Source organism: Rhipicephalus microplus, chromosome X, assembly GCF_043290135.1.
Source record: "Rhipicephalus microplus isolate Deutch F79 chromosome X, USDA_Rmic, whole genome shotgun sequence".
NCBI classification, from domain to species: Eukaryota; Metazoa; Arthropoda; class Arachnida; order Ixodida; family Ixodidae; genus Rhipicephalus; species Rhipicephalus microplus.
The window spans coordinates 155,648,028-155,671,619 of NC_134710.1; the positions used below are offsets into that span (position 1 = coordinate 155,648,028).

The 23,592-nt window shown below is 45.3% G+C and overlaps 1 protein-coding gene and 1 pseudogene across 1 annotated transcript in view; both read right to left on the bottom strand.

The window, feature by feature from the left end:
- LOC142775123 (uncharacterized) overlaps positions 1–23,592 on the bottom strand; it is a 789,190-nt gene that overhangs the window by 68,917 nt on the left and 696,681 nt on the right. The gene's annotated exons all lie outside the window — the stretch shown is intronic.
- On the bottom strand, positions 11,569–21,242 carry LOC119185969 (kinesin-like protein KIF2A; annotated as a pseudogene).

Sequence of the window (23,592 nt, forward strand, 5' to 3'; positions counted from 1 at the left end):
AGTGGTTGGAAGCTACGGGATACGATATCCTACGTTTGGCAAGTCTGATCGGATCTCTGAGCACGAGGACGACCGCCGTGATAGCGTTTGGCTACGCTGTGATACGCTACTTTACGTTTGGCACGCCGGATCGGACCCCTGGAAGCTCGAGCACGACCGACCTGATATTAGCGTTTGAATACGCTGGGATACGCTACCCCTGTCCTCAACGTTTTGCTGCTCTAGGACCCGCTACCCCGATCTCAACGGCTGAAAATTTGGATTGGACCTCCAAGCACGAGGACGACCGCCATGATAGCGTTTGGCTACGCTGCGATACGCTACCCTGTTCTCATCGTTCGGCAAGCTGGGACAAGCAACCCCGGATCTCAACATTGCCAAGTTGGACCGGATCCCTGAAGGCCTGACACTGTTCGACGGCAGCCACGAGTTGGACCATCGTCGGCTACTTTGGTTGGGTGAGTGCCCAACGTTTATTGTTCATTTCGCCAGACCTCTCTATCACAGGCAGATGTTAGGAGAGTGTTTTGTCTTGTTTTGTTTTGGTGGTTATAATTTAATATTCACCTACTTTAAACCACGAGATTAGTTTTGGAGTACGGTGAATATCAGTAGTAGAGCATCACGAGGGACTAGATCGCGATGCAGCAGTACGTGGTGCCAGACCTCCTTGAAATTTGTGGAGCCATGGGGATTTCCACTCGGTCCACTAAAACAAGGGAAGCGATTCTCGAGGTGATGCGGGCAGAGAATGTGACGCCCGAGAAAGCTGACGAGTTTTGGGAGCTTATTTGTGAGCAAAAGCAGAAGGCCGAGAAAAGCCACGAAGAGCTCGAAGCTCAAAGGCACGAACAATGGAAGGCCGAAGAAGCTCAAAGGCACGAACAACGGAAGGCCGAAGAGAGTCGCAAAAGGAGAGAGCATGCTCTCAGAATGAAACAGCTTGATCGTCAAATTGAAGCGATTAAGTGGCAACGAGCACAATACCGACTCGGACTCTTCAGAATAGACGAGAACATCGTGTCGTTTCTCGTTAATTTTGAAGAGGTCTGTGACGATGTTGGTGTTGAGCGAGATTTATGGTCGGTGAATCTTGCCACGTTGCTTCCCTGCAAAGTCGCAAGCATCTTGGAGCGCTTATCTGCCGAGGAAGCGCATAACTTCGATAGGGTTAAATACGCTGCGTTCTGCCATTTTGCTGCCCTGAGTCCTGCCGACTGCGAAAGTCGAGAGTACAAGTACAGCACTGAAGCGCGCAGCAAAGTGCTCAAAATCGAGGCCCATCGCAAAGCGCAGGACGCCAACGTGCGTCAGAGAGAGCGAGATGAGGCGCGGCGTAAGGCGATGGAGGTAGAGGCGCGTGAAAACGAGGCTCGCCGAGGAGCGCTAGAACTAGAAGCCCGTCGAGAAGCGCGTAAAGATAAGGCATGTCGAAAAGCTATGGAGGCTATGGCCCGTCGCGAAGCACAAGCCACCGAAGTGCGCCGGAGAGAGCGTGACGCTGAGGTGCACCGCGTGAAGTTAGGGGCCGAGGCCCATCGCATAGCTAAGGACGCCGAGGTACATCAGAAAGCACTGGAGATGGAGCCGCTTCGCAGCGCAAATGATCAAGATGAATCGCGTACAAAAGAGCTTGACGACGAGTCGCGTCGCAGGGCGCTAGAGGTTGACGCCTGCCGACAAAAGATTGAGCAGGATGCGCGACATAAAGCGCTACAGAATAAAGCTTGTGAAAGAGAGCATGAGGCCGACTTCGAAGGCCAGAAAACAAGGGCTATCAACGACAGCGATAGACACCCACCGATTGAAAGCTCTGTAAGCGCGCTTGTTAGCTTCAAAGTCATCGGGACTCCCGTTCTGTCACAGACAGAGACAGCTAGCAACGGGCCCGAGTGAACGCTAGCTAACAAATCGGGAGCTTCGACTCCACACAAAGATGGCAGCACACTTATAGGTAAGTGTGTCGAGACTGCCAGTATTGTGAGAAGTTCGAACAGAAAGAGGCGTCGGCGTACGCCTAAAGCGTAAAGACGACTGGCGCCAAGCGCGCTAAAGCCGCTGTTAAGTGCTGTGACGTCATTAGTCGAGACGCCAGGTTCAGGGCTAGGCGTAGGATCGCGAAAACGTCCTCTATGAGATTTTTGAAGTGCAGATTGCCGCGGAGATTGAGATTAGGCGAGAAATGCGTCAAGAAAAACCGAATTTCAGAAAAATTCAGACGCCGAGATCATCGCCTGGTCTTATATTTTTCTCTGCCGCGTAGAGGCAACCAGGAAGGGAAGCATAGCTTACGCCTGAGCCGTAACACAGGCTCTTGTTCCCCGCCGTGGCGAAATGATCACGGGTTGAACGGGCGGAGTAAAGGACGCAGGACAGATGCTCCCTTGTTCGAGTTAAGCGGCTGTACATCGAAAGTTGGTGCTACCGAGTTCCGAAAACAGATTTGTTCATTGTGCCTTTGTCGAAAGCTATGGAGTGCGCGACTCCCCAGAGTTCGTCTGAGAGGGCGCCCGTCTTGCCGTTACGAAGAATGAAATATGTAATCAGCTTTGAAAATAAATTTTCTAGTTTTGTCGTCAGCTGTTGAGCAAGGAAGGCGTCGGAATGTTCGCAAGTTTTACTTTCCTTCTCATCAAAAAAGCTGACATTGATTTGTTTGTTTGATTATTTTGTTTCCATAATACTTCGAAAGGTAACAGTCAGTGTGTTTTATTTTAGCAGAGAGGGCATAGTAAAAGCCCCTGTTTAAGATGCCTTCTGTGTTTGACATTACATGTTATTATGCGCGTCAGTGTAGGTCAACTTTGCGCTTTGTTTTGTTCAACGGTCGCAAGTTTGATTTTCATTGTTATTTTCTTACTTTTCAAGCGTGTTTGACTTTGTTGGGATGCTCATTGGCTGAGCACCTTGAGTTAGGGCTTATCGAAAGACCTTGTTTTGTTTAGTGGTCTGAAGCTTGCAAGAGACGCCAATGTGCGTGATTAGGGTGTTCTTGGTATTCTAAACTGTAGATTCGGGGCCAAATTGAGTTAACCTCAGCAGATTCGATCGTCCCCAATCTGCCCGGGTCACAATCGAGAATCGCTCACGAAAACAAAGAGAGAGAGAGAGAGAGAGAGAAATAAATAAATGGAAGCGACAGGAAGGTTAACCTAGACGAACTGGTTTGCTACCCTGTACGGGGGTGGGGAAAGGGTCAGAAAGAGGATAGCTATAGAGAGATATAAAATAAATTAGAAAAAAAACATGCACACACATTCAGGGAGTTCCAATCACAGTCGTTTGGACAGGCCGGTTGAACGCAAGAAGCGCATGAGCGCCTTCACAGCCTTCTTCTGCGACATAAAGTCCTGTCGGCAGCGCAGGAGTCTATCTTCCGAAAGAGGCTGGTTGTCCAGTTCATCTAGTGCATTGCAGAGTGACTGTCTCTGCGAGCAGTATTGTGGGCATTCACACAGAATGTGCCAAGTTGTTTCATCACTGCCACAATGGTCGCAGGCAGCAGTGTCAGCCATTCCTATGCGGAACGCGTACGCATTGGTAAATGCGACGCCCAACCATAATCTGTACAGCATAGTAGCGTCTCGTCGGCGTAATTCCGGAGGAATTCGAAGACTGAAAGTTGGGTCTAAACTACCTAACCGTGCATGGAAGAAATGTGACTCGTTCCATTGTGACGTGGTGTGCTTGCGAGCAAGCATGCGCAGTTTCCGTGCATCGTCAGTTCTGGAAAGCGGAATTGATATTTCATCGCTTTCAGTATGGAGAGAACGGGCAGCTCGATCGGCCCGTTCATTGCCAATTATTCCACAATGACTTGGCAGCCATTAAAAGGCTATTTCATGTCCTTCCTCAATGAGTTGGTGAGTCTTTTCTGCAATCTCAAATACCAGCTGTTCGTACGGGCCGTGGCGTAAAGGTGATATAAGGGATTGCAGTGCCGCCTTTGAGTCACTGAAAATTGTCCATTTTTGTGGCTGTTGATCGCTAATGAATTGCAATGCGGCACGTAGAGCTGTAAGCTCTGCTCCCGTTGATGTCGTAAGGTGGGAGGTCTTGAATTTTTTTGTCGTGTCTTTTATCGATATAACAAATGATGCCGTTGAACTCTTCTGTAAAACAGAGCCGTCAGTGTATACGTGTATACAGCCTTGATACGTCTCGTATAATAAGAGCAGAGCAAGCTGTCTAAGAGCAGGTGACGACATATCTGCTTTTTTCTTGATGCCAGGTATAGTCAGCCTGATATTAGCCTGAGTCAGGCACCAGGGAGGAGTCAAAGGCCTGGCGGCGGGTGTGAAGCATGTTGGCAGACAATCGCGGTATGTGGTGACCGTTTGGCAAAATGACGAACGTGGTCTGTCTGCTGGTAAAGAGGCTAGGTGGTGGCAGGGTGTCCGAGCAATATGCCTTCTATGTGTCTGGAGTGCCTCAACTTCGATATGTGTTGTGATGAGGTGGTCACCGGCGATAGCTATAGTAGCCATTGTTGACGCACTACGAGGCAAGCCGAGGCAAATCCGGAGTGCCTGGGACTGAACACTCTGTAGCGTTCGAAGGCTTGTTTTGCTTGCATTGGTCAATGCCGGTAAACTATACCGCAGGAAACCGAGAAAAAGTACTCTGTACAGATGTAGCAGTGCACTGGGAGACATTCTCCAAGTCTTCTCTGCAAAGAACTTCAGTATATTACAGATGTCCATTAACCATTTCTTCATGTACGAAACGTGATCGCTCCATGATAGATTCCTGTCAATTATGACGCCCAAAAACTTGTGCGGTCGAACGTATGGTACAGTTTGACCATTGATGCTTATATTGTACTTATCCATAAGCTTTCGTGTAAAAGCTACGAGGGCGCATTTCTCGGAAGAAATTTCCAAGCCTCGATTTCGGAGGTAGTGTAATGTTTCAGTGGCAGCTTTTTCAATTCTTCCTCGTAACTGCAGGCGTGTTACAGCCGATGCCCAAATGCAGATGTCATCTGCGTACATTGATAGCCTGACCGTGCTTGGCAGATGCTCAGTGAGAGCAATTAACATAAGATTGAACAGCACAGGGCTGAGTACGCCACCCTGGGGGACGCCACGGTGGCTGTAATGTGGAGAGGCTGGACCGTCTTCAGTGCTCACAAAGAAGGATCGCATTTACAAATAACTACGTATCCAGCGATACATCCGACCACCTACTCCTATATCTTCGAGAGCGGTGAGAACAGCTTCATGCGTAACGTTGTCATACGCCCCTTTGACGTCTAGGAACAAAGATGCGCAGAGACGCTTACGGCCTTTCTCGTGTTGGACATAAGTGACCAGGTCGACTACGTTGTCAATCGATGCTCGACCACGCCGAAATCCTGCCATGGCATCTGGGTAGATGTTACACTCCAAGAACCACTCCAGGCGTCCCAGGATCATCCTCTCCATAACTTTGCCTACACAACTGGCCAATGCGATCGGACAATAAGATGAGAGGTCCAACGGTGACTTGCCTGGCTTCAGAAGTGGAACTAGGCGACTTGTCTTCCAGCTTGTCGGGAGCGTTCCATATTGCCAGGATTTGTTGTACAACTCCAAAAGGAGGATTCTCACGCGTTCACCCAGATGACACAAGGCCCTATAAGAAATTCTATCGGACCCAGGTGCCGGCGTGCGTCCACACAAAGCTAGTGCTGCTCTGAGCTCCACGATGGAAAAAGGCATATCCATGCGGGAATCCAGTGTTTGTGGACAGTTAGTCGAGGGCAATAGGCTATTGGGCACTGCGAGTGGCCCAGATACTCTGGCACAGAAGTCTTCTGCCACGTCAATGCAGCGTCTCTGTTCAAAAAGTGCGAGAGCCCTGAATGGTGACCACTGAGTGGTTTTGTGCGGAGGCCTCGTACCGTCTTCCACAATTGGGATAAAGGTTTTCGTGGGTCAAGTGACTCACAAAAAGCAGTCCAACGTTGTGACTCGAGTTTATTTGTCCGGCGCTGAATCTTCTTTTGTATACGTCGAGCAATCCGTAAGTCTTCAATTGCCTCCGTGCGTCGGTATCTTCGTTCAGCACGCCGTCGGATTGCTCGAAGTCGTTCTAGCTCGATGTCAAATTCCGTTGCTTTGGGAGAGCAGGTGAGGGTACACCTAGTATCGTGTATTGTGCTTTTAATTATCTCCTCTATGTCGAGGGTTATGTTTGCTTCACATTGCTCTTCCATGCGAGACTGGAATTTCAACCAGTCCACTCTCTGAACACTGTCGCGTATCTTAGCCTGGGACAATCCTTCGATTTGGACCTAAGTGGGAATGTGGTCACTTTCATGCGTTTCTATGTCTGGAAACCACTCAGCATGCCTGACGAGGCCTCGTGAGACAAAGGCCAGGTCAAGGCAGGTGCTATACCTTGAACCACGTAGGAACGTTAGACTGCCATCATTTAGCAAGAAAAGTTGGTTGTCGGAGGCGAAGGACACCAACTTTCTCCCTTTAACATTGGTCTTCGAACTTCCCCAGATTGTACGATGGGCGTTGAAGTCGCCAATTATAATGCATGGGTGAGAAGTTGCTGACAGGATACATTGTAGTCTTGTATGGTCGAAACGACTTGTCGGAGAGAGGTAGGCACCCACAACCGTGATGGTAAGTCTCCTTTTCACTGTTATACTTATATATTGATTGTCGTCGTGGGGTGACACCGAATGATGAATGTAGGCGAAGTCGCGGCGAATAAACATCAGAACTTTGCTATTGTCCACAGTTGTAGACGACATGAATGACTCATAACCAGAAAGTCTGATTTCTTTCTGCAAATTTGGCTCCCAGATGACAATGATGGGGAACTTATTGGTGTACACGAACCGACGGAAATCGGCGATGCGTGACCTCAGTCCTCGGGCATTCCATTGAATAATCGCTGCTTTTCGGACCTCTTCTCTGAAAGACAGTGGCTGGTGAGCTATTATTTACTCAAGCGCTGCGAGTACTGGACTCAAAGCGTCCAGTAATTGCAATGCACTTCTTGCTGATGGTGTGTGCAAGTTGCTCAACAACAAGCGGATCGCGTTAATTAATGGTCGCAAAAGAGCTATCACTTGCTCATCTGTGTTCCGCAAGTCCTCCATTACAGCAGCTTGCTCTGAAGAAGACGGCTTCTGCTGCGGCTCTTCTGAGTGTTGTGTACGCGTAAGTGGAGGCCACTCATCTGTAGAGACTGGTCTGCCCCTTTGCTCTTTTACAACGTCTGTGTTTGCCGTGCTGTAAACTGCAGCTGGCGATCTTTCCTGATGTATATATATATATATATATATATATATATATATATATATATATATATATATATATATATATATATATATATATATATACGTGCAAGGGCACTCGCGCTGCTTCGTTGTCGCCACCACTGGCACATACGCATGGCATTATTGTCAATTAAAAAACATCGCCCCGTTGTTAAACGTTCGAGAAGCAAGGCGATACCAAAACTGCTCATTTAGTCACTGAAAGTAAGGTTTCATCTGAAGCAGGTGGACAATTTCTGGTGAATGTCTGCGGCACTTCGAACACTGCATGCCGTCCGAAACAACCTCGTAGTTGACGTCACTTATGCGTCGCGGAACCTTGTAGGGTCCTAAGTATCTTTGCAACAGATTTTCGGAGAGTTCACGCTGATGAATAGGTGTCCAGGCCCATACTTTGTCGTCCATGTTGTATATGACGGGTCTGTGCCAGAGGTTGCAATGTTTGGCATAGTTGTCTTGTTGTTTGGTGATTCACAACCTGGCAAGTTGTCTGGCTTCTTCTGCTAGCTGGAAACTCTTCAGCGTCCGTCTCATTGCCATCATTTTCATGAGGGAGCATTGCGTCTAACGTTGTCGTAACCTCACGTCCGTAAAGGAGACTGAAGGGTGTCTTCCGAGTGGTCTCCTGACGAGCCGTGTTGTACACGAACGTCACGTAGGGCAAAATGACGTCCCAGCTATTGTGCTCTACATCTGCGTACATGCTTATTATGTCAGCCAGGGTCTTTTTGAGGCGTTCGGTGAGCCCGTTGCTCTGGAGATGATACGCCATTGTCTTGCTGTGAGCTGTACCACTTAGTCGGAAAATGGTGTCCAGAAGCTCGGCCCTGAACGCAGTACCTCTGTCGGTGATGACTAATGCGGGAACACCGTGTCTTAAGACGATGACTTCAATAAAAAATTGCGCCGCTTTAGCTGCCATTGCCCGTGGCAGAGCGCCTCTTTCTGCTTATTGGGTCAGGTAATCCGTGGCGACAATTATCCATCTGTTTCCAGTGGCAGACTTTGGAAAGGGGCCCAGAAAATCCATGCCAATTTGTGCGAACGGTGTCGCCGGCACTCATACAGGCTGCAGCAGTCCAGCTGGTTTGATGGATGGTGGCTTGCGATGCTGGAAATCTAGACATGCCTGCACGTAAGTTGTGAGAACTTCGACAAGTCTTGGCCAGTAATAGTTCTGCCTTACCCTCGCCAATGTTCTTGCGTAACCCAAGTGACCAGTGGTAGGTTCCTCGTGGCAGGCTTGCAGTACCTCACGGCGAAGTGAAGAAGGAACGACGAGCAAGTAGCTGCTGCCGGCGGGTGGAAAAGTTCCTCTTATAAACAACGCCATTTTGCAAGCAGTACGACGGCAGATCTCTCGCAAAAAACTTCGGCACGCTATACGTTCGCCCACGTATTCGTTCGCCCTTAGCGGTAGAGCATCGAATGAGTTATTCGAAGGTCGTAGGTTCCATTCCTGCTCACGGCAAGTTACTTTTTCACCCACATTTCTTTCTTTTTATTTACATTACTTTGGTTCTATTAACTTCGCCTATACACTCCTTGGCATTATTGTCTGTTAGATCTCATTACTATTGTGTCAAAACACGGTAAAACGAGCCCTTAGGTATACATTTGTTTCCCTTATTCATTAACGAGGGTCTCGTACTGGCAGACTTGGTGCCATTAGGTTGTATACGAGGGACGATTGGTCGGCTTCCAGCTCGTGATAAGTTCACGTGCTACGTGACACCACACCGGCTCATAAAAGAGTGTTCAACACTCGCCGCCATGGCTACTGATGGCGCTGACTGACACTCCCATGTTTAAATTCACATATAAACCTAATAAAGTAGCTGAAATGATAGCCACCGTGATAGCTCAGTGGTAGAGAATCGATCGCATTATTCGAAGGTCGTAGGCTCGATTCCTGCTGTCGGCAAGTTATCTTTCACCCACTTTTATTTCTTCTTATTTACATTACATTGATTCTAATAACTTTCCCTATACATTCTATGACAATATTGTCTTTTAGATCTCATTATATTGTGTCAAAACAGGGTAAAACGAGCCCTTAGGTATAAACTTCTTTCCCTTATTCATTAATGAGGGTCTCGTGCTGGCAGACTCGGTGCCGTTAGGTTGTATACGAGGGACTATTGGTCCGCTGCCAGCTCGTAATAAGTTCACGTGCTACGTGACGCCACACAGGCTAATAAACAGTTTTCCACACTCGCTGCCATGGCTACAGATGGCGCTGACTGACACTATACCAAGTTTAAATTCACATATAAACCCAATAAAGAGGCTGGAGAAATAGCCGCAGTCATAGCTCAGTGGTAGAGCATAGAACGTGTTATTCGAAGGTCATAGGTTTGATTCCTGCTCACGGCTAGTTATTTTTTCACCCACTTTTTTTCTTCTTATTTACATTACACTGGGCTTAATTATTTCTCCTATACAATCCTTGGCAATATTGTCTGTTAGATCTCACTATTATTGTGTCAAAACACGGTAAAACAAGCACTTAGGTGTACACTCCTTTCCCTTATATATATAATTCAAAAAGTTAAAAGCTTGAGCTTCTTGGCACGGATTTGTATTAAAAGAAAAACCACGGGTATAAGAGAGAAGAACGAAGGTCGGTCACCTCATGTTGGTTACATATACATGGCGGTCACATTTAGTTGCACGATTTCTGAGAGAAGAAGGTTAATAAGGGGTTTCCCTTCTCATCTCAAGGAATGAATTACAGATAATTGATTTGTTTATATACCAAAAAGAAACGTCATGAAGTGAGCAAATGTTTATTGATACGTGGGGATTAACGTCCCAAAACCACCATATGATTATGAGAGACGCCGTAGTGGAGGGCTTCGAAAATTTCGACCACCTGGGGGTTCTTTAAACATGCACCGAAATGTGAGCCCACGGGCCTACATTTCCGTCTCTATCGGAAATGCAGCCGCCGCAGTCGGGATTGGATACCGTGACATGCGGGTCAGCAGCCGAGTACCTTAGCCAATAGACCACCGCGGCGGGGCAAAAAGAGCGAATGTTGAAACTGTAATCAAGGACGGAGACAAAGGATGCTAAATTGGTTCGAAGAAAACAAAAGTAAAAAAAACATGTTCCGTATCGCTTCCACGCGTGGCGTCTGTTTTTCTGAAGCATTTTTTAATGGAACCAGCCAGTGATTACTCAACCTCAATTTCAGTTACCGGCAGCCAATACAGATCTTATTTCATAGACCCAAACACCGTAAGTTCGAATGAAGAAGCTGATGAAATAAGGATTTCCATAAAAACATTCGGCATTAGTAGCAGAAATGTCATTTGATGCCTTTTCGAGTGTTATTGCTCTGAGGAGTAAAGTGGTGAAGGCCTTGGAAACAGTCAAAGCAGCGGAGAGGCGTTGCAAAGAACTCTTCTCTCTCTCTCTCTCTCTCTCTCTCTATATATATATATATATATATATATATATATATATATATATATATATATATATATATATATATATATATATATATATATATATATATATATATAAACCTAGCACCGACGACACAGTGGATCTCGAAACTTGGGCCTGCTGGGTGCATGCCCAGTATTTTACCGCTGAGCTAAGCCAGTGCTTGTGGCTTGCTTGCAAACTTGCGTTAGGCAGGCTTGATGTCGGGAAAGCAATCGCGTTAAAACAAATTTAAAGCGTTTTAAAACAGCAAAAGAACAACCTGTCATCGCACAATGCGAATAGCGAAACGTGTTGGCCGTACAATGCTCCAACCCATTTTGTTCTTGTTGTTCTATTAACTGTGGCACATACCCACATCAGCCATAATTCCTCATCGTCTTCAGCCACTGCATGAACAATATGCACGGAATTCTGAGCAAGTGTTGAGCGGATACCATGATTCTCAGAAAAATGACGAGAAATAGCACAGCGAATTCCGGAACACTACCGAAAAGTTTATTAATAATACCCTAGTGAGTATTAAGCAAGCGTGCTTGAAGTAGTTATTCAATGAGTGTTTTAAAAATGCTCTGAAAGGCCGCTCGTCTAGCTTTCGATGTGACAGTGCTGCGCCTTCCGCGCAAGCCTGGTTTTTTTTTGTCACCGCCACTTCGGAGCGCCACCTGGGAGGGCCGTGTCTGATATAATCGAGACCGAAGCACGGGACTCCAGGCTAACCGCCTTGTTATGAGGCTCAAGACTTAGATATTTTTTATTTTGTTTTGAGGCGTAGGTGGGGGTTTTGCATGCGTTTAAAAGTTAAACCTTAAGATAAAATAAAAATCAGTCGATAAAAATGAGCACGATTTTATTATAACATAGTTGCTTATCAAAGAAAAAGGATAGATGTAGCAGAGTCGGCTGTCAGGTTCACTTCATGGGCCGCTTGATGTTTATGCCTTTTTGCCTTTCTTCAGCCAAGTGCTCTTGCAAGCCTGTAACCTTTTCATGGAACTTTGAAAGGGCCTCTTTTTTCTCAAAGAGCAGATCCTGAAGTTTTTTCATGTACAAGCCATGATCGTAGTCAACTTTATTTGTCATAGTAAGAAGGTCCATGTCTTGGAGCATCCATTTCTGGCTGGCGTCAAGAACCGTTTTGTGCAGGTCTTGAATCTGTTCTTCCGTATGTGGGATGTGGGAGATTGTTTCGTTTACTGTGTACATATAACTCTCGGCGGCCATCTTCTCCTTTTCGTTTGAGGCAGGCTTGAGGTCTGGGCTATCCTCGACGCCAAGCTCTTTCACCCTGTCTGCATAGCGCAGTGTGTTGAGAGAATGTTGACAAGACTTCAAGCCGGGAGAGATCGTTGCAATCATGCAGGTCTGAGAGTTTTCTCCGACGAAGGAATCCCTGAGGACCTGTGTGAGCTTGCTGGCCCGAAACGGAAGGTGGGAACCCCCGACGACCCAACGCCCTGATGCATTTCTTAAGAGCAAGCAGACTCTTGTTGATATCGGCTCCTCCTATCCTTGTCTGTCGGTTGGCGGTCGACATGTCCGCACCACGCTCGTTCCCGGCCAGGTCAATGAGGGATAACTTGCCGTGCAGCTGGCTGGACTTCCGTTGTCTCAGGATGATCTGGAACACTGCAAGGGAGCGCGATGAGTTTTGGTTGACAGATGTCTTCCCGGTTGTTCTCACACTGTTTCCCCGGTGAATGAGCTTGAGGACCTCGTCAACGGTGTGCACCTCCCTCTCCACAAGGCCGACAACTTGTACCTGCTTCTTGTAATCTTCCAGTACACGAAGTATCGCCTTGGAATTGAGCAGATCGAACACCTTCCCGCTGTATATTTCAAAGAAGCTCGAGGAAACAACTAAATCTTTGTTCTTGTATTCCAAAGAGTCAAGCAGCCTAAACACGTCAATTCAATTCAATTCAGTTTATTCCGACATCACAGGAGACATTACAAAAGTCACAACAGTGATGCTGTGGGGCGAAAGCAAAAAGCCATTAAGGCTTGACGAAGGCTTTCGCACCATTTGACAACATAGCAACAGCAACAGCAGCATGAGATCATCAGTTATTATACAATATCAAAACATGTACTTCAAGGTCATGCCGATTTGCATTTTATTAACACGTTGAAAAACATTTACAGAACGCAGCAGTATAAATGGTTTATTGTAAGAAACTGTTTAAGGTTAGTGGCAGTAAGTAGCTCATCATCTGGCGACCATAGTTAGTACGTGTGTAAGGAATTTTCCAGTCATCGGTAGCTCGTGTGCTATAGGGGCAGGTATAGGGTGTCAAACGCGCTAAATCAGTAAGAAAAGAGTCGTGATTCTTTAAGGAAGTACGATATCGCTTCATTAAAATTGTATTGTATATCTCAGGCATTGGTTGTAAATTAAGGGCTTCGAAAATGGGTTTGGAATGTTTATCGCGAGGAACACCTGTAATTATGCGCACAGCCTTTTTCTGTAATCTATATATTCGGCCTAAGTTCTTTTCCGATGTGGTGCCCCATACTAGATAGCAATAGCTTAATGTAGATAAAAATAGCGAATTATATAGTAAGAGTTTAATTTTTTGTGGCAAGAGAAAACGTAAGCGCGATAAGATACCTACAGTACGAGAAAGTTTAGCATGGACAAACTCAGCCTGATCCTTCCATAGCATGTTTTCGTGGAAAAATACTCCCAGAGTTTTCACTATCGGTTCAATCCTTATAGATTCTGAGCCAATCACTAATGATAAATCGCAGTTTACGGGCTTATTTATTGGACGAAAGAGCACAGATTTTGTTTTTGAGGTGTTTATAATTAGCGAATTTCTTATGCTCCAAATGTGCAGCAGTTTCAAGACACTATTTGCTTTGTCAACTAGTTTATGCAAATCGCAGTCGTTAAAAAATAAGCTGGTATCATCTGCATAGATAATAAATGTTGTATTGTTATCGATGTTTGTCAAGTCGTTCACATACAGATTAAAAAGCAGGGGACCCAGAATACTTCCTTGGGGCACGCCATGTGACAGTTTTTTAAAACTAGATGCGTAGCCATTTATATCTACTTTTTGCTGTCGGTATTTCAAATAGGTTTTTATGACACTTATAAAGTTCCCCCGAAAACCGTAGTGTTCTAGTTTTTTAATTAATGTAATGTGGTTGATTCTGTCAAATGCTTTTGAGAAATCTACAAAAATTCCAAGTGTATATATTTCCTTTTCAAATGCATCGAGTATGATTTCTTTTTGCATTAGTAGGGCAGTTTCTGTTGAGCGCTGCTTTGTGAAACCAAATTGAAAAGGCGTCATAATGTGGTGCTTGGTTAAGAATGACACTATTCGTTTATGTAACAACTTTTCAATTACTTTAGAAAATACAGGTAAAATAGAAATTGGTCTGTAATTGGTCATGCTATTTTTGTCACCACCTTTGAAAATAATAGAAACTTTGGCTATCTGAAGACGACTAGGAAACGTGCCCAATGAGAAGATTAAGTTAATGATGTATTCTAAAATAGGAGATATGACATGAATAACATGCTTAACTGGACGGATTTCCAGGCCGTCTACGTCACAACACCTGCTATTTTTTAGTGACATGAAATCTGCCGTAACCTCCTGTGTAGTCACTGGAAATAGAAATGCACTTTCGCCTACTTGCGAACCCATGAATCGCGCAAAATTATTGTCGTGCGAGCTCTCTCCAATAGAGGTAAAGAATTTATTGAAAGCTTCAGCAAGGTCATCACCAGTTAGAACGCGGTTGTCTACAATGAGTTTAGTCGGGTATGTGCTATCATCCGAGTGTGGGTGGAGCAACATGTTTAACTTTTTCCAGATGGCTTCGGACGTTTTGGTTTTTTCAGGGCTGAAAAGGTTGCTAAAATATTCAAGTTTGCTTTTCCTTAATAAGGAGTTTGTAGTATTTCTATGTTTTCTAAATGTCTTCAAGTCTTCTTTGTCTCTAGATATTAGAAATTTCTGGTAAAGTGCATTTTTTACTTTTATAGCTTGAAGGCATTCCGAAGTAATCCAAGGCTTTCTTGCCTTGCGTGGTCTGCGTTTTGCTTTGAGCGGAAAGCACTTGTTGTAGGCTTCACTAAAACGTTCGATGAAAACATTATACGCTGTGTCTGCATCAGTTTCACGGAAAACAGCGTCCCATTTTATCTTGGATATATATGCAGCGAACATATCAATTGTGCTAGGACATATGTACCGGAATGGGGTAGGCGGTGGCTTTGCATCCCTAAGTTGAAGCTTCTTTTGACTTAAAATTGAGTAAACAGGCAAATGGTCGCTAATATGTGTCTTAAGGACACCCGAGCAAAGAGGTGCACTTGTGCTATTTGTTATAATGACGTCGATAAGTGTGCAGGATTGGGCATGAAATCGAGTGGGGTGTTTTATAACATTTTTAAATGCGTTTGATTCCATGATATTGCAAAGCTCAAGACGTTGGGGGCTGGAAGTTAGCATATCAATGTTTAGGTCACCCCCGATAGTAAGATTGTAACCATTTTCATTGACCCACGACAGGAAAGTGTCTAAAAACGTAAAAAAGTTGCACATGTTACATTTGGGGGGGCGGTATACCACAGAAAAAATACCCGAAGAACATTTTACAGTCATAATCTCGTAATCGTCAGTAACCACAGAAAAAGCCTCGAGTATTTCACACTCAAACACATCTTTGACCAGGAGCATAACACCACCACCTAATTTATCACTGCGGTTCAAGAAATACGTGGCATAGCTAGGTATACGAAGAACGTCGGATTCATGGCGATACCAGGTTTCAGTAACCATGATGACGTCAAAGGAGAACTCAAACGATTCAAGCAGTATTGCTATCTCATCTGCCTTGTTTCTGGCTGATTGCGCATTTATATGAAGGTAGGAAATGTGGTGTTTTCTACCAGATACCAATAGGCTCAACTGGTGTGGCGTTAAGCAGTCTGCAGCCATTTTCTTTTTGCCCTGTTTTTCTTCTAGCTTTTTTTTTTTGCTAAAGGATGAAGCTCAACAAATTTAAACAATCTTTTCGAGATCGCTCTCAGTAGTTATCTGAAGCACCCTCGACTTCTCATCCTTTCGCGCAAAAATTTTGCCGCCTTTCGTCCAGGCAAATCGCCATTCGGCTTCCTTCTTGCGCGCTACAGTTTGTCCCAGTAGTTTTTTTAACTGTGAGCATAGGTGTTCATTGACGTAGACAAATGTCTTTCCTGGGAAACCAATATCAGCTGTCGTTAAGCGCAACTTTTTCGCCTTTTCCAGAACTGCGTCTCGCTTAGACCGGTTGTTGAACTGCACAACAATATGAGGGCAAGATGCATCCTTAGCAGTCACGCGATGGCAAATTTCTATGTCATCTTCTTTCACTGATTCACCGACAGCTTCACCAATCTTCTGAACGACCCTGGTCAACCGTTCACCCTCCACGAAAGGAACATTTTTCACTTCAATATTTCGGTTTCGCGAGTACTGTTCTAGGGCGGTAGTCCTACGTTCATTGTTGAGAACGACCTGCTTCAGCTGACTGCAATCAGTCTTCAGAACATCATTTTGAGCCTTTAGCTCACCGTTTTCTTTTTCAAGCCGCGAGCACAGAGCCGAAATTTCTTCAAACTGCTTATTAAAAAAGTCTAGACTTGTTTTCACATCACGTATTTCCTTACGCAGCTCTCTCTCCAGGGCAGTCCGCATTTCGCGAAACTCTTGTTTCAACTCTTTAAAATGTTTTTCCATTTCGGCTGGCGACATCAAAAAACACTAAAAACACTATGGCAGCAGCAGCAGCAGCAGCAGAAAGCAACAGAACACTAAGGAAAGAAACAACGATAGTACTGACCTGTAAAAACAATATGCAATGGTTCAGTAGGCTGTGCGCAGATCCGCTGCTGCCGCCAAAGTGTGGTTCAGTACACCCGGAGATGCTCCGAGCTGAACAGCTATCCAGGTGGCGCTCACAGCGGGGCACAACAAAAACACGACCACGATGATCACAGCCGTGCCCTGATATGATACGGGGCGATGCGTCGAGGCTATTTGAAAGGTCAGCAGTCACTCCCACGATGACCACCGTATTTCCCTTGACACGGGGCAGTGCACCGACGACATGCGCTGCGCGTTGAAAAAAGCACACGCAGCGATGAAAAGCGATGTCAACCTCCAAAGCAGCTGGGACGTTCCGTCAAGAACCCACAGCAACAGCAGTGAAGAACTTTAGTACCTGTAAAAACAATATGCAATGGTTCAGTAGGCTGTGCGCAGATCCGCTGCTGCTGCCAAAGTGTGGTTCAGTACACCCGGAGATGCTCCGAGCTGAACAGCTATCCAGGTGGCGCTCACAGCGGGGCACAACAAAAACACGACCACGATGATCACAGCCGTGCCCTGATATGATACGGGGCGATGCGTCGAGGCTATTTGAAAGGTCAGCAGTCACTCCCACGATGACCACCGTATTTCCCTTGACACGGGGCAGTGCACCGACGACATGCGCTGTAAAAACAATATGCAATGGTTCAGTAGGCTGTGCGCAGATCCGCTGCTGCTGCCAAAGTGTCTTTGGTTGTAAGCCCATAAATGCCTTTAGAGCAGTCTTGAGTGTTTCCGGAAAACTCTCCGCCCATTCTATGTGTTTTACCGCTTCCCGTCTGTCCATAAGCGATGCATGTTGCCATTCCTCTGTCAAATATGGTCTGTATCAGGGGCCTTGCGGTGTACTTGTATACAAGCTTAGTCTTCGCCGTCTCGTCACAGGCGTAATCGAATTGAAATTTTGAATTTTCCAGGAACTTCGTGAGGTCCACCTTTAGTTTTGTTCGTGGACTACGATGAGATCCCTCTTAGGCACAGTGATGATATCCACCTCCTTTTGATTTACCTCTTTTATTAAGTGGCCTCTTGCGTACAGCCACGCAAATCTGGTGCACCTCACATGCGTCGACCATCAATAGAGGCCTTAAGTCTAGTGTCGCCCTGTATTCTGTTATCATAGAGAGAAACTCACAGTTGAGATTTCCTGGGTCGACGTTCATATGCTCGCGCTTCTCCTCGATCTGGCGGAGCTGTCTTACCGACTGCTCCTTCCGCTGTTTCTTCATTCGGTCCACTTCTTTGACCACTTTATTGCAGCGCCTGCTGGCCGCACTTGGGGTCGACGCACTGCCGCTAAGCGCAACCAGGGCCCGGGAAGCTTGCTGCTGCTGGTACTGCCGAGTCGAGACCGAGTTCGTTAGCTTGTCTTTTTCGGCCAGTGAAGAAATCAGATTCCTAGACTTGGTAGAGGGAAGTGGTGCGGGTGGGGGCCCCTTGGCATGGTTGTGAACAAGTTGCTTTTGCAGTGCCGGCCTAGCACACCTCCGCCAGTCTTGAACTGTATTGGACTTCGCTGAAGTCAGGGGCACTTTCATTTGCTTTGGAAGCTTTTTAACTGAATTACGGTTGATGTCCTGTAGTCCCGGATTCAGCGTGAGCACTGCGATGAATGTTAGCTCCTTGCCCATGGTCTTCCCCTTCTCGCTCCACGCCACCACGATGACCTGTTCGTCCTGGTCCATGCTCACCAAAGTGGCTGATTTGATGCGCCCGTCCGTTCGTTGAAAGTGGATGCTGGCTCCGATTCTAAGTCCATCAAGTTGCGCAGCCATTGTGTAGATGGGCGAGAGCAGCCGGGTCGAAACAAAACGCTAAATATTCACGTACAGATACGCTGCTAAGCTAGCCTTAGCTGCACGAGAAACACAGCGCGGTGGTCAAGAAATGATGATGATAGCACTACAGGGCTCCCTCATCTAGCGCAGTGTGCGATTTTAAGTACACGAAAAAGACATGAAACACAATACGTAAAGTGTCTCTTTTGGAAGTCCAGGTTGTCAACGTGAAGGGACCATCGGGAACAAGTGAGTCTCTGGTGGGGGACACTGGAAAAAACGCTGCGGGCGAAGAAGACGTCGGGGTGTGTTGCCAGTGCACAAGCGGTTCCCACGTCTAAACGGCATCACTCCATTTTGCCTATGTCGTGTGACGTGCTTTACATAGGACAGACCGGTAGGTGTGTTAATGACCGCTTGCAATAGATCCTTACATTGTAAAAAAGTTTTCTTTTGATGGTTTCCTGGCTATGCATTGTAAGACGTGTGAACTCACTCCATTTTTTGACAAGTCTGTCATCTTGCGCCGCAGTCGTAATCAGTTGACGCGATAAATTATTGAAGCAAACAATATCGCAAATTGTGCAAAGCTGCGTTTGAGTACGCCATCTGTGGCTTTATCTGAACAAAAAAAAACTCAATTTTCCGGAATATGTGCTGTGAAGTGTTGAGATAGGATTGTGAATTTGAGATCAGATTACAACTATAGGTTTTTTGGTAACGTGTGCTGCACCACACGTTTACGGTTTTCTCATGTGTGTGGCATCACATGTGGTGAGCTATAGAGTGTACTTTAAGGTTACGCAATAAACAAAATTTGGAAGTTAGCGCTCACACTGTCATCTGTTTTTCCCCTTATTGACCGTATAGCATTGAGACTCAAAGTGAGCTGCGCTGAAGCAATATTACTTTATCATGCACCAACACGCTCAATGAGCAGTACTCTTTAAGTGCAAGACATTAGCACTTTTTTTGTGCTTGCCGCCTTCGGGAAGCAAGGTAGTGAATTTCAATTTTTTTATATTTGCAATCAGTGTTGTAGTTCTTTTTAGTGGCTAATGGGCATCCTGAGTACCTTCGACGAGCTTCGAATTTGGCCTGATAGTTTTAATATCATGAAAGTGGTGCGGAAGTGGAGCTCTTATGAAAGTGGTGCTATGGAAAAACTTAAGAGAAGCGAAGCTGCGGTGTTTTCATCTGTTCCTTCACGACAGCTTCATAGTCAGGTGTCCGCGCTAAGTTGCCCGAATGTCAGCCCTACCTTATCCATCTTTCCGTGAAAGTCTGCGGGTTTATAAGTTATTAGATATGGAGAACTTGCATGGTAAAGGTACGCGGCGACAGTTATTCGGCACGATTGCATGTGCGTTTGAAGACAATATTTTTTTTTCGTTTCACTGAGAAGCAACCACACAAGGTGCATATAATGATACGTACGCGCGTACATGCTAAGCAGTTAGGACGATGAAGTTTCATTTGATCCCAGTATTGTGCATATATTTATCGCCTTCGCTCGTCCGCACAGAACTTCAGATCACTAGTGAATGAAAAGAAGTAAATAGCATAGATTATCAATCTTAATAGCCTTTGTAAAAGCATTCCCAAGATTCTACGTAACATGGCAATGCATGTCATGCGAAGCATGGGGATAAAAGGGGACTGTGGTGCAATTGTTATGGTGAGCGAAACGTTTCAAAGTTACGCTAGACATATGCAAAAATACTATACGCCCAGACGTGTATGCTGAACAGTCGCCTATGTTTTGTATAAACAGTTCTTGAGAGTTGCGCAACGATAACACGGGCATTGTGAGTTTAGCAATACCAAAAGTGGTAAGCTGAAATGTAGGGCTTGTACTAGCGAAGATGGTAGTCCTGGTTTGTGCTACGGCACCTAACAAGCTTGGTAAAGTACGTAAAAAATTGGACTACACACTTTCGGTGACGGAAAATTCTAATGTTATCAGATGCAAAATAAAGCACAAAACAAAGTTTGTTTTATGCATATTATCAGTTGTATATTCTTTATCCTTGTCGTGTGGGAAGGCTGCACGTTAAAAAACCCCAGGTGATCAAAATTTTTGGAGCCCTCCACTACGGCGTCTCATAATCATATGGTGGTTTTGGGACCTTAAACCCCACATATCAAATCAATGGTGCGGGAAAATTTACATCGGCCATACTGGTCGGTGCCTGAACACCAGGCTGTCATAAGATAAGAGATATTTAGCAAAAAATAATTATTCCCACCTGAAGCAACACTGTTTTCAGTATGGCTGCGTGCCAATATTTGGTGACACCACTGAGGTTTTTCGTCACGGAGAACAACTTACCAGGCAAATAGTAGAAGCATTTAATATTACAAAAAAAAAAACTGCTTCGTTAGCCAATCATCGGTTTCGTTGAGTCATCAGTAAACCACCTTCCTAGAAAGCCTTTAATTAAAAGTACGTACAATTACGATTGAAATACGCACGAACACAATTGTAACACTGGTTCCTGTGGCCGACTTCTGTGTTCAGCACGTGATAGTTGTACTTGAATGCCTTGCACCTTACTCTCAATCGTTATTTTATTTTTTTAATGTTTTTTACTTCTTTAAATCGTATGGAACACATGCTTCGTTTTATCGCTTGAGTTTGCGCATTCTGTGTTTCTAGGGTAAAACCGTGTGCATAGTTAAAGGGCCACTCGCCACCCCACGTTTAAAGACGAAGGGGTGATTTTCTCCTCTCCTTCATACACACGCTGCATCCTCTACGCCCTTCGGTTCATGAATGCACGTGAAAGATATCAGCACTAAGCACTAGAGCCTATGAGCATTTCGCGCTTCTCAACAGCACGCCGTTGTCGCCGCTTGCGCAGTTGTAAACACAAAAAATTGTTTTGATCGAATGTTTGTGCACAATATTCATGCGAGACAAAGAAAAACGGATGGGCGGCTGCATAGAAAAGCAATGCAGGAGACAAAGAACATGTGATATTTTGCGTATATCGATGAATCGAGAGCCCAGTAGACGTCACGGGAACTACTGTCTACGTCACAGTGGTGCACCAAGAAGGGCGAGAAATATAGGCAAAAAATATTGAGCTCTTTTTTGTAAATTCGGAGCCTGGTGAGTGGTCCTTTAGGTTTATTTTTACATGTGCCACGATTATTTAATTGTTGAGTGCTCAAAATGTAATATAGGATACGTTTTCAGTGCCTGTTATTTTTCTTCTGTGTCGCTGGGCGTCAGCGTGGGCCCAAATACAGGGTGTCCCACGTAACTTTATTCTAAGTTTAAAAATATGCCGGAACACGTAATCTCGACACAACCAAATGCATGTTTCTCACCTTGGCCATGAGTTAGTTGGACTGCTTTTTGTGTTCTCAAATATTGTTCAATTAGATATGTTTAATAACTAACTTTTCAAGAAATGAAGATGGATAAAAAATTTCAATGAAAATGATGTATATCGCTTTTGCAAAACGTCCGATTAGACAGTTTTGAACTTTATATTTGTCAGGTATTAGTTTTTTTCTGGTAATTACAAATGTACATGAAATACAAGATATACCACGTGACAAACCCACCCGTGCGGCAGTGCGCGCAATAATTATAGAGCTCCCTACCAATCCGCGTTCGAATGACAAGAGCATTCCCCCCATTGTGCTGTCTCAGCAGGGCCGCAATGATGGTGGTGGCTTTACGATGAACACGTTTTGCTATCGGCCACAAAAACGATAAACGCTGTGAATGCTTATCGCTGTCATGAACCGTTGCGAGGTAAGCTTGTCATTCGTACGCGGAACGTTAGGGAGCACTAGAATCATCTTGCGCACCAACGCGCGAGCGGGTTTGTCACGTGGTACTTTTTTTGTATTTCGCGGGCATTCGCAATTAGCAGAAAAACGCTAATACCTAACAAATATAAAGTTCACAACTCTCTAATCGGACGTTTTGCAAATAAATCTACAACTTCATCGAAATTTTTTATTCATCTTCGTTTGTTGAAAAGTTAGTTAAAATTATCTAATAAAACAATACTTTCGAACACAAAAAATAGTCGGACTAACTCCTGGAAACGGTGAGCAACATGCATTTAGTCGAGCGCACTTACGTGTTCCGGCATATTTTGAAACTCTGGATAAAGTTACATGGGACAACCTGTATATAAAGCTTTTTTCTGAAATAAGCTTAGTTGCGAGTGTAGCGAGTGTGGTGTTCTTCTTATCCCTCTTGTCCATGTTTAAAAATGCGCTACTTAACCTAACGGTAAAATGATCAACTACAATATAGCCCAGTTATACACCTTATATTGGAGGTATTCCCCTGACTCTGCGGCTGGCCCGATGCACAAGTGTGTTGACTGGCAGAGGGCTTTTAGGGCGACTTCCTGGACGAGTGTGCAGCATCCGTGAGGGCTACCCAGCACCTCCGCCAATTGTCACGTCCCTTTAGAAGTCCAGGTGAGATTTATTTGACGTAGGGGTAGAGCAGCAGGACTCTTGCCAGACGCGTCGCTTGGCCGTGCACTCGAGAGACGGATAGCACATGTACTTCTTTTGTGTCCTATGCCTCTGGATGAGCATGTCACCCACTATATACTACGGCTGGCATTATCATTACAGTACAAATATAAGGTTTAAAAAATTTGATGGGCAGCACTGTAATCACAACGAACTTGTCGCAACATTACGCTTGCACTGGTTATTTTTCCAAGGGACTTCCGAGAACTAGCGTGGCTCTGTGCTATCATTACTTGATTGTCATGCAGAATGCTTGGGTTCGACTCCTGCTAGAACAATATTACATACATCCGTAGTATTTGTCGGCTCAACGCTGCTGATATCGACTTTTCTTAACACCGTCGCATTTAAATTACCAATTTCTACTCGAGCCGCTCCTCGGTATAGATTTAAACTGCGAAACACCTGCGGCGCATACCCCAGCCAGCGGTATACGCGTACGTGCATACGTGTCGAGAGGAAAATGTTTGACATCGTACGAGACGTGCTTTCGCACCACTTATGTCATGACTAGACAGTCATAATCGTCAAACATCCTTATCTACCACACTAACTTTGGGTCGACCCCAAGTAACGGAGCTGATTTCTCGATGAGAGCTCGCAGACGTAGGCGGATAGATAGATAGATAGATATGTAAATAGAGATGCTGAAAGTGTCTGGAGTGTGCAAAAAATTATTCGCATTTAAGAAGTG